Below are 13,743 nucleotides of genomic sequence, written 5' to 3' on the forward strand. Positions count from 1 at the left end.
AAAAATATTCGATCCCGCACTTCATACAGACACAGATAGAGGCGAAAGACACCTACCACAAAAAGAATGTTTTGGCCATGGCAAGCAACGCGTCAAAGTAAAACAGGCAATTGCGAACCTGCCCAGGTGCATGCATCGTTCAGATACAGTGACGCAAACAGTCTTCACAAAACGATCCCAAATGCGCATTGCATTGTTGGAGCCACGCCAAATGAAATATTTGTGTGATTATAAGGGTGAACCGCAGGTAACAAATACTGCGCTTTAAACCGAAGGTGCTCCGAGGAACCTCTGGAAATTTACGCGTCATAAGCATTGTGCATGCTCTTCCTGAATAGTCGGTTGCATAAACAAACGGGCAGCTGCATGGATAACGGGCACCACGGCTCATATCCTATGCTACACTTGCAAAATACGCTCACCCAGCATAACAAGCGTCTTGCTTACAATGTTCTTCATGCAAGACCCAATAAAACTATTCCTGCGTACAAAAGGAGGCACCATACCACAAAAGCGAGGCCAGGCGTTGAAAAGCGCGGTGGGGTGGGCTTAACCAGCAGCACACGACCAACGCAGCGTGGTCGTCCCTATGGAAACGGGACGCGTGGACACAACCCGGTGTATGCATAATAGGCTGTCTACATTTGCGGTGAAGTGGAAGCGGACATCGTCATGCCCACTCTCGGGTGGTCAGATCTTTATTTGCTCGGCGGTGAAATGGTTCGAGTGGCCGTTCTTTGCGTAGGCATGCATCTATGTGGCCTACAACAAGCTACGCCACGTTGGAAGCCCGTTGCGCCCAGGCGACCCAAGCGCTCACTGTCGGCGCTCGTTAGTGTCGCTTCATTGGATGGCGGCGCCGCCCCTCTCAAGAAGGACATAATTTGTGCGTTCGCGCTGACATCACATCCGTTACGGGAAGTTGATGGCGGACCCCGGCATCAAACACTTTTGTGTTAAAAAAGCAAAATGCATCATTCTTCAAGCGATGCAAAAAGTTTAGGCTGTCTATGGATCGAACATGGAAAAAAGATATTCCCTTTATTAATGTCTTCCTTTTATTTAGAATCGGTAGAGGTGCTTGCCCATGTGGTGTTTTTTTTTGTAGGATTTGTTCGCACCTCGCCTAAAACAAGGCCTTGCATTATTGGCTATTTTTCTTGTTTACAAAATTTTGCTTCAGCCAATTTGACTGAATTTGTTAGATGCAGCGGTGAGTGCCTAAAAGAGTGAAATCTGTTGTATTATTAGAAACTGATTTTCAAGCGAAGCCTCGTAAGACAATATTTGCTGCGAATGTGTGACATTCGTCATTCATTGTCTCCATAAAAAATTCGGTAGTGCACAGCTGTCACTTTATCGGCATTTATGTTTATGGCAGACGGAATAGCCCCGTTTTTTCATCGCTAGAAATATTAAAGGTTTTGCCATACTTTTACCACATTTTGTACAACTAGCTATGCAAAAGCTCACTTATGAATTTATCACCTGCACCGAGGTTTGCTAGAGAGGTGCAGTAACTGTGTTACAATTTCTCCAAGGTGGAGGATAAACAAACCGCAATACAGCAAGCTGTACCTACCTTTTTCTAATTAAATGTTTCCGCGCTACCTCTAGATTTAATTCACTCATACTCAACATCATTATAGGTTCCTAATGCCGTATTGTGAAAAAGCTACGTATACATGGGCAGAATTGATATTCATTATTTTGGACTGAACTAATTGCACTATTCCTGGGTATTTAGCGTCGGTCCAAAAACTACTCGAGGAACAAATTTATCCGCTTCCACTCGAGGCTGGTACCTAGTTGAAGGAAACCACGCAGCCATCTGAGCTTAATGTCGCAGTCACTTATTCGGTCATTCCCGAACCAAATTCTGCCAACGGTGGACTCATTTCTTTCAGCTACTCGCAATAAAAGGAGGCAAGTTACTTGGAAGCGACGTAAAACCTGGCAGAGTACATTGACTTTCGCCAGTGACAGATGTCTGTTACGGTGTGTAACTAAGATTTCGTGAACCAATGGGATAAATTGCTTCGTTCAAGTATAACTATGTAAGCTTCATCTCTGTGCCATATTTTAGGGAAATCGCAGCCAAAGATAATTCTGGAATGAATTTGTTCTTCTTACAAGTTAACTGGTGAATGATGCGCCCTTTAGAGCTTTCATTCTTAAAGTGCATAGTTAATGCTTGTCCTGTAGTTGATCCAATGTGTCAGAGCCAGAAAGGGCAAACTTAACCTCTTCTTATTTCAAGCCACGAGTAACTACCACTAAAAGGAACGTTAGACTAATTGCGACACTCTGCAGTTCAAACGCACTTATTTCATATTGTGACAATAAAAAATTAAAAAAAGCTAAGAACTGATTCGTCAGAGTCAATTATAACTTTGCCGTAACCATTTGCAATCAAGTCTTTTCCTAATCAACTCTTTGTTCTGCGCTTCCTTTTGTGCAATTTGTAAAACGGATTCGCTGTCACAATTGCATAATTTTAGGCAGAAGCGAGAGAAACGCTTCAATTTTTTGAGAGAAAAACAGTTATATTTTTTTTCCTTTAAGGAGATAAGATACCAACTCTTGCGTATAACATTAGGCCACCCTTGGGTTATTATGTCCCGAATATGTTTCTCAGTAAGTAGATGAGAACATCTACTCCTATCTTTTGTGTCTGCCCTTCATGAAGCAAGGTGTCACGCGACTCCTACCGGCGACAGCGACGTCGTGTGGCAGTAAATTGAGAAGCTGTCTGCCTTGCTGGTCAGGCCATGACAATGCGTTAAACCGGATTAGACACAGGTAAAAAAAGAAGAAAGCAAAGACGCAACACACATTTTATTATCTATCTAGGGTCTATATGCGCTGTTTGCGTCTCTACAATAAATACACCAGCATAGACCACTTTTCCGCAACTCCTACGCGTTACAAGTTTAGCGGTGAGGCAAACAATACTCAGCCATTTATACAGCTACATAAAATAATTGACACTCCTACAAATCCTACGTGAAAATGGTTCTTGCGCTAGAAGACGCGCAATTAGAAAAAAAAAGGGGGGGGGGGCACATGACACACGAAGCGCAAACTGCAACTCGTTTATTTTAAAACTGAACCACGTTCAAGTCAGCAATTATCATGTGGCAAAGCCAGAGGAAAGGCGCACTTACACAATTGTCACTCAACTGTCTAAGCACCACGGCTTCGGTGATCTTTCTAATATATTTGTCCTCGCTCTGACCTACTTCCGGACTTGCGAATAGATTCGGTATGTACAGGCAATTCCTGCCGTGAATTGGAAGATGATCGTCGTTTTTTTTTTCTCTGAACTTTATACTTGTGCTCTTTCAAACGTTCTTTAAGGTAACGCCCCGTTTGACCAGCCTAACGCTTCGCACAGGAAAGTGGAATCTGTTAGATTGGAGCCAGTCTCCAAGGCATCCCGAGGCCTTCTATTCGTAGGAATCTGTTATTTTGCACAAGCGTGAAAGTTACATGGGAGCCGAAAACATCACTTATATCCCGGCTCGTTGGCCGACCCTTGCAGTTTGTGTGGCAGCCGATGAATATAACGCGAAACAACCACCCTCCTCGTTCTTCGTTAAATGGCTGTCCATTATTCGGATAACAGGCCATTTTATTACAAAATGTTAATATGCGCATCTCGGCAGAGCAGCCACGGGGCGTCATGTCGCCACAGCCGAAAAGTGAAGGACTATAATGACGACGTCCAATAATCAAGATCCACAATTTTATTCTTTATTCGGTAATTTCCCCGCTTTGCCCGAACGCATTACAGCAGGGGAGCTACATGCCAGAAAAAAAAATCACCCTCATTTATGTTGCACAACTGCTCAACTGACAATCTACACTACTCAGCTGTACTTTCTTTACAAAAAAAAGGAAATTTGCATACAAGTTAGCCCAGGCCTCGTATCTGCATGCCACATTTACTCTTTCAAGCACCAAATGGACTTGTGAGTTGGAGACGTGGCAGGCGAGGAATGATCAAGACGAAGCCATTATACTTTTTGATAGCCAAGTCATTCGAAAATGTACCGCTGCAAGCGTTAATATAGAAATCTTCCTCAGCGTGCATCACTCGCAGTCATTCGTGAAGGTTTACATCACGCAATGCAATCGCGGCACCGTGGTGTTCACAAGTAATGGGGTTTCCAGCGTGAGTATAGTAGAATACAGGTACACTTCAATTTCACTACTGACATGAATAAACTGATTCTGATACCGTCTATGCAACACATGCCATGAGTGCGTCGAAGCATTACTGTTTACAGTAGTCTAAATTTACAAATGGGACATAATGGCAGAAGCACGATCCCGTAGAATGTACACTATAATAATGCTTTAAAATCTGCAGTATTATGAAGCTTTCGATTTTTCGGCAAGCGCATTACGGAACACATTTCGCACGTACTGTCGTGACCAGTTTCATTTTTGTATTGTGTTGGCAAGCGCGATTGCGAGATATGACACTGATCATTGTCATAATAATATACAATGCGTTAGAGAAACTACTTCTCGTGCTTACGTGGCAATGCTCGCAAAAACTTATCGTATTAGTTCCGCGTGAGCAATCGTTCGACGGTAGTGTTCTTTCCGCCAGGCGGCATTTTGATATTCTTATTATGCACATGGTGTGCATTGTCTGGATAACTAGGAGTTCGTTTTTTACACACACGAGTAAAATAACTAGTGCCAAGGCTTAACAACGACCATCATTCAATACATACAACACCCCCCCCCCCCCTTTTCATTGGTGAAGTAGGCGTTGGATCTTCGCTCACGGGCATATCGTCTTTTACAATCATTCATACAAAAGCACTGAATTCCTTTGCATGCGCGTGCAGGGACATTAAGCATTGAAGAGTTGCGAGGAGTGAGACCAGTGAGTTTTCTGTTGCATGATAAGTCAACTCACCCAGTGTATCCACCGCAGCTTATCCTACAGCATTCCTACGTCAACACCATGTGGCTCCAAACTGCTTTTCACCCTTTGCCTCAGCACTGACAGTACCTCCTTTACTCTTGCAGCCGCTTGCAGAAACGGGGTCGATCTTCCACCTTCGGCTTCGCAAGGTTCACCTAACCACGCAAAATATATTCATCAAAACGAGACGTCCACAGTAAGGATGTTTCAGAGTATTAACACGCGTATGTTGCACAGCTTCGTAATCACGTCTTCGTAATCACGTGTTTCCCTTTTCACGAACCACGAAGCAGAGGTGTGAACGGCGATGACCGGCCACTCAAAGGCGGTATCCGCGTTTTGGCTGTAAAATTCGTCCGTAACACCAGTCTTCCAGTATCCAAGTCGAAGCGCAAATTCAAATTCGGAAGAGAGCCCGCCAAAAGGGATTTCTCCTTCAGCACACAGCAGCACAAATGAGCGGCGGCGGCGCCGCACAAAAAAGCATCAGCGCTTTGTCGCTCGCAACCGGTGAAAGCAGCAGAGCACAAATCTCGCTCGCGAAAAGCGCACCACAAGAGAAGCGCCCGGACAGCGTCGTCAGCGGCCCGCGGGAGCAGCGGGAAGAGTCGCTCCCCATGCGGCGTCGGGCCTCAACCCGGGTGTCGCGCACGCACGCTCGGCGCAGGCTCTGAACCTCGGTGGCCGACCGAGTTCCGAGCTCCTGTGGTGCCGGAGCGCTTCCACCGCGGACGACTTCTCGGGCGCGCACCTTCGCGGCACACTCCTCCCCTTTTCTCTCCTTCTTCGATCGTAGAGCGCATGCGTGGACCCGTGAAGTCATCGCCGAGGGATCGGTGTAAAAAAAGCGCGCCCTTCAGTTCCCGGGAATCTGTTCTCTCTTTTTTTTTCTTCCTTGTAACGTGTCTCTGGCTCTCGCGACGGCGTTCTGCGCTCCTTCTCGACAGGCGTCTGGCCCGCCTGGCCTGCTATTATTGTGCTTACCCCTTTTCATTACATGAATGCGCTTCAGGAATTTTCGTCCGCAAATGCGGGATGGTCCTTGGGGATGAAACGAGACAAATTAATCTACAACAACTTCAAAGCGGCAGCGAAGAGCGGAGCTAAATTTTTCATTCCTACATTGCTAGTATACGTATAGGTTTATAGTTTCGCGATAAAAAGCACAGTAGGCTTGCTTGGTTTGCGGAATCGCAGCCCAACGCTAACGAAAGTGTTGCTTTGAGCGGATGGATTTGAAGACCTTTTCAAACTGTTCAAGTTTTGTTACACGTGACCGATAGCGTGGTCTGCATTTCCTCCACGTTGGTGGAGGAAAAACTTCCTACACAGCCAATAAGTTTCCCCAGGACAACTACAAAAAATTGTATATAAAAACTCACGTCGGTTTAGAGCGCGGCAATAATTAGTAGTCTGAAAAGGCCGTAACAAAGCCGCACTCACTAAACTTTGCACACGCACGAGCGCTGAAGTACTCCCTGCTTTCTGCCAAACTATAGGTCGGTATACAACACTCATTTCTTTCAAGACTGCGCGAGAACCTGCGCTAATTTTGTACCCCAAGCGCACAACACTTTGTGGCGAATCCAAATGTAATTTTTCTGCAAAGGCCTTAACCACCGCACACGCCTTACAATTAAAACGGTGATTACCTGCACCATGCGGACTATTTCTATCGAACATTCCAGACACGAATTCTATGATCTTCGTACAATGTTTTTAAAAATGTGGAACTATTAATTTGTATTTGCAACCATAGAAAACCCTTTGCACACAAAGCCCTTTATTAATAATCATTTACATTAAACAGTGGCCCACATATCGTCCGATACATGCCTCCTATTCAATTCAATTATAAACTCGGTTGGACATTCAGTTCTCACAGGATACCGGATCGCGTATGACGGCACTATATAGGGCTTTCGACGCTCGATATAGGCCATTTCTTTAAATTGACCGTAATTAACTGACACACTGACTATCTCTCCACCACATAACCCATCATCACATCGATTAGGCCTAGATTTAACAAAATACACGCCAGCTAAAAATAATCGCACACACTAGGTAGGCTTTCCTCTTTTCCTACAGGAATGCAAAAACAGGAATTTTGAATCAACTGCAATTGCAGAACCAGGCTGCGTGCGAGTCTACAGCTAAAGTCTACAGCTAAAGAAATCTTAGATCCATGTACAATGTTTCCGCTAACTCAGTCAGTAACGTAAGCCACTAGGACTGTAACAAGTACTGCAAATACTCTAGATTTACTATTCACCATAAATCCAAAGCTAGCTATAGTTCTAACATATCTGCCAAGTATCAGTGATCCTCTCCTGCTCAATTTCTTCATTGATACGTCGTGTCCTAAAACGAATAAAATAAGAAAAGACATTCCAGATTACAAACGAACTAACTTTGCCGCCATTAATAATGAACTACCTGCATTTATTTGTCATTTTCTTGTTAATTTCGATAGTCGCTCTGTCGAAGAAAATTGGCCACTGTTCAAAACGAAGGTAACCAATTATCAGACAAATATATTCCTAAATGCGTCGTTACCTCTAACCCTCAAGCACCCTCGTACAATTCATACATCCAGCGACTATCCAACAAAAAGAAACGTTTGTTCCGTATCGCCAAACTTTCACCTTCTATTGAGCGATGGTCGACATAGAAGGCTGCTTCCGATACACACGTGAAAACCCTGAAACTTCCAAACAAGAACTTTTTGTCTTCTACTTTACCATCTATTCTGAAAACGAATGTTAAAAAGTTCTGGTGCATTATACACCCTGCACACGACCCCTTATTTACATTGCAAGATACCTCCGGCAACATAATCCCAAATAATCATTGTCCTACCGCACTGAATAGAACATTCATAGAAAGCTTTTCCTCGAGCACGACAGTTGATCTTTCGTGTATGCCGCACCCAGGATTTTTCATTATGTCACCAATAACTATTGCTGCTCCTGGCGTTGCTTAATTAATCGAGTCCCTAAAACACGATTCATCTCCAGGGTGTAAAGAAATTAGTTCTAAATTCCTAAAAAGTACTTGCGCTTATAGTTCAATTATACTAACAAAACTGTTCCAGCAGTCACTCAGTTCATGAAGCCTCCCTAACGACTGGAAAATCGGGAAGGTGGTCCCACTTCATAAGTCCGGTAATAAGCACTTGACTCAAAATTATCGTTCCATTTCACTCACTAGCACATGCTGCAAATTACTAGAACATATAATTTTTAAAGACATCGCCACCTTTCTTGATAATAGCTCCTTTTCTTCTTCTGCGCAACATGGTTTCCGTCAAACATATTCCTTTGAAACACAGTTACCGTCATTCACCGATAAATTACATTGTATTCGTGACCAGTCACCTTGCGCCGATTGCATCTTTTCAGATTTCTCGAAAGCTTTCCTAAAGCGTGCCATGAATTGTTGCTTTATATATTAAGTCATCCTAATCTTGATACACATGTTTTTAGATGGATTCAATCTCTTCTCAACCGCCGGCAGTTTGTTGTCACTAATGGTACAACCTCACCGCTTACTAACGTGCTATTTGGTGAACCACAAGGATCTGTCCTTGGTCCACTTCTATCTTTAATTTATGTTAATGACTTTCCGTCCACCCTATCCTCTGTCATCCACCTTTTTGCTTAAGGCTGTGTAACTTACCGAGAAATAAGTAACCTCAACGACATTAATACTCTCCAGACAGATCCCAATTTGGTCTCTAACTGGTGCAAGACGTGTAAAATAGAATTAAATACTAACAAATGTAAGTTCATGTGCGTTTCACGTTGCTCTAACATTTCCCCTTCTCATTGTCTTAATGGTAATCCTCTCGATTCCGTCGCATCATATAAATATCTAGGCGTACATATATCACCAAACTTAACATGGAATGCCCATACTGAATACGTTACAAATAACGCTGATCGCATATTAGGGTATTTACGTCACAACTTCTCTGCTGCTCCATCGTCCTTAAAACTCCTACTTTACAAATCACTCATACGACCTAAACTTGAATACGCGTCATCTATATGGGACCCTGGGCATGGAAATCTTGTAGCTTCCATCGAACTTATAGAAACTAAGTCCGTTCGCTTCATATTTTCAAGTTACAACCGTACCGCAAATATCACAGCCATTAAAATTAACCTTCCTCTCCCACCTTTAAAAATTCGCCGGAAAATTAGTACAATCTACAACGTATATCATCATGCCACACTACCCGACGATATTATTTCACCCCCGGTAATACATCCCCATCGCACTGATCATCGGCACAAGGCTGGCATAAAAAAATGCAATACTAAAGCTTTTTTTCAGTCCTACCTTCCCCAGACATCTGTCGAATGAAACCGCCTTCCTCCCGATAATGCAGCCATTGAAGATAAGCAACGATTTCACGATGCACTAACAACCTTTGTTTATTTTGCAGAATGTTAAAGTTATGTTCTAACAATATTCACTGTATTGTATTTTGACCTATTATACCCATTCCCCTCTGTAACGCCTTTGGCCCTGTGGAAATATTAAATAAATAAATAAATAAAAATAAATTTGCACATATTGAACTCTTGGTGGATGATTGTTAGGAGGCGCTGCATAATGTAAGGATGATATGGTTCCGCAATTAGCAAGTTACTATTGATTAAGATATGTTTGTGCCAAGTTATCGCATACTGCTATTTTCTGAGCAAGTAGAAGTTTGAAACATTAAGGCTGTTACATCTCCGTTCATATATTTAACAATGCCGGGGCACCAACGGGGCAACAACAACGGGGAATCAACAACGGGGCACCAACGCAGAAGCGCCGAGCAGTGCAGACGTGGAAGCATCGGCTCCGTCTTTTTTTTTTCCAGGCTCCGCTCGCCAATTTTGATAGTACAGCGAAAAGAACCATACTACTGGATCCGCAAAGCGACTGCGAATCGACTGACACCAAGATTCGAGGTGGGGCTCCTGTTTTCACAATTTTACGGGACCTTTTCTGCTTGTAGACGCTGACTTGAGCTTAGCGGAGCTACGCTTAGTAAGGAGTAGGGCCTCTGCTGAGGCTAGTAAGCCCACCTGCCCGCAGGTATGGCGGATACGAACATGGAAGATGAAGATTTCACTGAAAATGAAAGAAACAATGCTCAGGACGACTTCGGCTGGCAAGTAGTGGCTGGCCAAAGATCACGAGCTTGCACAAAGGCTGTGGATGAGGAGAGTACATTGCCATGTAATCAGCAAGAGCATGACATCAAGAAAATCACTGTCGGTGGAATGGTTAAGAATCGGATTATCAAAGCTTCGAGGGTGCCTAAACTGCCTGAGGAGCACAGAAAGATCATTATACGGCCTCAAGGAGGGCTCAAATTGAACAAGGTAAGCACCACCACGATTGTTTCCGCAGTCATCGAGGCGTCCGGCCTAACGGAAGAGAAGGCCCGTGAAGAAGTTGTCTGCCCAAACTTCACTCAAAATATCATCGCAGTCAGCACACCTAAGCCCAAACGCGCTGCGAAGTACGTTAGAATCGATTCTTTCAAGATTATGGAAGCGGAATAACAGCTTAATGCATACAAAGCGGCGCCACATGCCGCATGCAAAGGCGTCATCCGAAGAGTGGGCATCCGAGACTCCCAAGCTATGATAACAAGAAATATCGTACATGACTTGAACCCGCTTGCGTTGGCTGCTAGGCGCATCAAGGCGTCGGGATCGGTCATTGTACTTTTCGATGGACTCAAAGTGCCCAATTTTGTTAGATATGCATCCACACTAGTGAGATGCTACCTTTACAGGAAGCAATTCGACGTCTGCTTCACCTGCGGTAGGGTCGGGCACCGCCCTGATGTGTGTCCAACACCTGACTTTGTTCAGTGCAGGGGTGTGGAACTCGTAACTCAGGAGATAAACATGTGTGTGTGCCTAGGCGTAAATTTTGTGAAGGTGATCACCCTACCGGCGGCAAGTTTTGTAGGCAAAGATTGCAAGTCCCACACGTCGCATGGCTACGTTGAAGAGAGCGCAACAGGACTCGGTCGCCAACAAGAGCGCAGTCGGAGGCGCAACAGCTGGCCCCCAACCATCGCCCCGAGGAAAGGGAGCACTCACGCTCCAGGAGTCGCACCAGATCCAGGCATCGTTCACTATCCCGGGAGAGAAGGCGCTCCAAGTCAAGGGAAGCGCAGGTGCGCTTCGTGCAAAGGGACCCAATACCTGGCGAGAAGACGACGCCAGGAACCATCTGGGCTAACAAAGTCAAAACTAACAAAGGGTCGCTGGGGGCGCCTCGGCGGCTGTGGGTGATGACAATGATGCCAGAATAGAGCAATTAATTAAAGAAGTAACATCTTTAAGAAAAGCTAATGAAGAATTGACCAGGCAGGTAGTAGAGCTTCGTAAAATAGAGCAGTCGAGCCCTGCTACAGTAGAGATAGATAGACCTGTAAGCAAAAGGAATGATACAGGGGAATCCAGCTCCCCTGTCCCTAATAAGAGAGCGGTGAGTTCCGAGGATGATTCAGTCTTCTCAGCCCTCAGTGAAATAAAAGAGGCAATTAAAGTGACAAGAGAGACAGTGCAAACGACCAACCCTAATGTGGACAAATTGTGGAAATGGAGGCTAACGGCGGAGAAGAGATTTAGGAAAATGGAGGCGCGAGGGGATGATGACGATGAGTAGCTGCCATTGGAGGCGGATAGTATGAAGTCCATTCCTGGATTGTCGGGGGCTGTCACAAAGAGGAAAATAGCGGGTAATATAAAGGCAGCCTCACCTAATAACAATGGACAGTAATCATGGATTTAACGTGTGGCAATGGAATTGTCGTGGGTTCCAACACAAAAAAGCAGCACTGTGAGAGGTGATCAGGTCTTCTGACGCCAGGCCAAAGGTAATTATGCTGCAGGAAACCTTAGCGGACGAAATTGTGCTTACTGGGTACAAAGTTATATATAGAGACAAAAATATAGGGAGGGGGTTAGCGACCCTCATTGACAAAAGTTGCCATACATTGAGCATTATATTCACCTTAGACATTCCAGGTTTGAATTTATTCTTGCTGAGATAATACTTAAAAGGAACAGAGGTAAGAAGCAAAGCATTTTCTGCTTGAACATTTACAGCAGTCCTAACGACATGAGACAGAGGCTTAAAGCCCTCTTCAACAAGGTACTTTCGGTTGCCAAAACTCCCCGCTCATTATTGGAGGGGACTTTAATGCTCTCTCGCACATGGGGATACACTTGGAACACAAAGAAGGGAGAGGAGCTATGGAGTCTTGCCATGGATATGGGGTTATGCTTGATTACTGATCCGGCGTATCCCACCCGTTGTGGCACGTCCACAAGCAGGGACTCCACACCAGATCTCACTTTTATAAACAATTCAAGAGGAGCCAATTGGGAAAATTCAAACTTGGATCTCGGCAGTGATCATTACATCACACACATAACCATACGCATACCGAGACAGGAAGCTAGAATCTTGAAATTCACTGATTGGGATCAGTTCAGAATAATCAGGGTGAACAGAAGGAAAGTGGGGGCTTCAGATGCCGAGCAGGAGCCCCTTCAGACATGCGTCATCCAGCTCAGAGAGGACGTCAAAGAGGCCACTAAAGAAACCAGGACAGAGGAAAATATTGAAGCTATGGACAGCAGGCTGGCGGATCTGATTCCGGTCAAACAGGTTATATTACAGAGATGGAAAACGCAGACTTAACAGAAGGCTAAGGAAAAATACAGCGCAATTAAACAGAGAAATCAATGATCATTCGAAGACCCTCGTGAAGCAACAGTGGGATGAGATTTGTAATTCGGCTGATGGTAGACTCAAACATGGAGGTAGCTGGAACCTGCTCAAGCACTTGCTCAACGAGAATGAAACAAGGACAAGCAAGAGAACAGCTATAGCTAAGGTGGTTCATCAGGAAAGCCAAAATAAAACAGAGAGGGATATCATGGATAGTCACGCAGCCACATATCTCCCACTTAAACAACCTAACGAAGGAGATGAGAGCCCCGAATATACGGGAGGCATATGTGAAGAACTTCACCGGCACTTCACTGAGAGTGAAGTGAGGGCGGCTCTTCACAGTCTTAATGGTAGATCGGCGGCTGGCCCTTACGGAATAACTAACAAGATATTAAGAAATCTAGATGATGAATCAATTTCTTATCTAACTGAACATTTCAATGAATGTTGGACAAAAGGGGTAACTCAGAGGAATGGAGGATGGCCAATACTATCCTCATACCAAAGCCAGGCAAACGACTCACTCTGGACAACTTCCGTCCTATTTCCTTAACGTCATGTCTAGGCCAAGCTATGAAACTTATCATCTTAAATCGACTCACGAGATACGTAGAGCAGAACATCCTCCCATACAACTTTATCGGCTTTCGTCCCGGGCTGTCAACTCAGGATGCTATGCTGCTGATCAAACACAACCTTATGCAGGCCAGCCCAGCGCATACGAAAGCTCTTTTGGGATTGGATGTGGAAAAAGCTTTTGATCGTATAAAGAATACGGCAATACTTGACGTTCTCTCGGAGATGGGTTTAGGTAAGAGAGTTTTTAACATGACTAAGGACTTAGAAACAGAACTGCACAACTCATGCTGGGCGAGCTTAAATCAGAAGCTAAGAATTTGGGAAATAGGGGCACTCCACAGGGGGCTGTGCTTTCACCCATGCTATTCAATTTAGCAATGTCCAAGGTAGCAAGAAATGTGGAGAAAATTGAGGGTATACATTCTGTGATCTATGCCGACGACATAACCATATGG

General features: G+C 44.5%; 1 protein-coding gene across 8 annotated transcripts in view; it reads right to left on the minus strand.

Annotated features, from left to right (window-relative positions):
* Positions 1-13,743, minus strand: part of LOC135908811 (uncharacterized) — a 683,451-nt gene that overhangs the window by 639,932 nt on the left and 29,776 nt on the right. The window contains exon 1 of one of the 8 annotated variants that reach the window (XM_065440646.2): positions 4,937-5,444. The exons of the other annotated variants lie outside the window; for them this stretch is intronic. The gene's annotated coding sequence lies outside the window, so the exon portion shown is untranslated. Of the gene's footprint in view, positions 1-4,936; positions 5,445-13,743 lie in introns of those variants that run through there. 8 annotated transcript variants of the gene reach the window in all.

This window comes from Dermacentor albipictus, chromosome 1 (genome assembly GCF_038994185.2).
Source record: "Dermacentor albipictus isolate Rhodes 1998 colony chromosome 1, USDA_Dalb.pri_finalv2, whole genome shotgun sequence".
NCBI classification, from domain to species: domain Eukaryota; kingdom Metazoa; phylum Arthropoda; class Arachnida; order Ixodida; family Ixodidae; genus Dermacentor; species Dermacentor albipictus.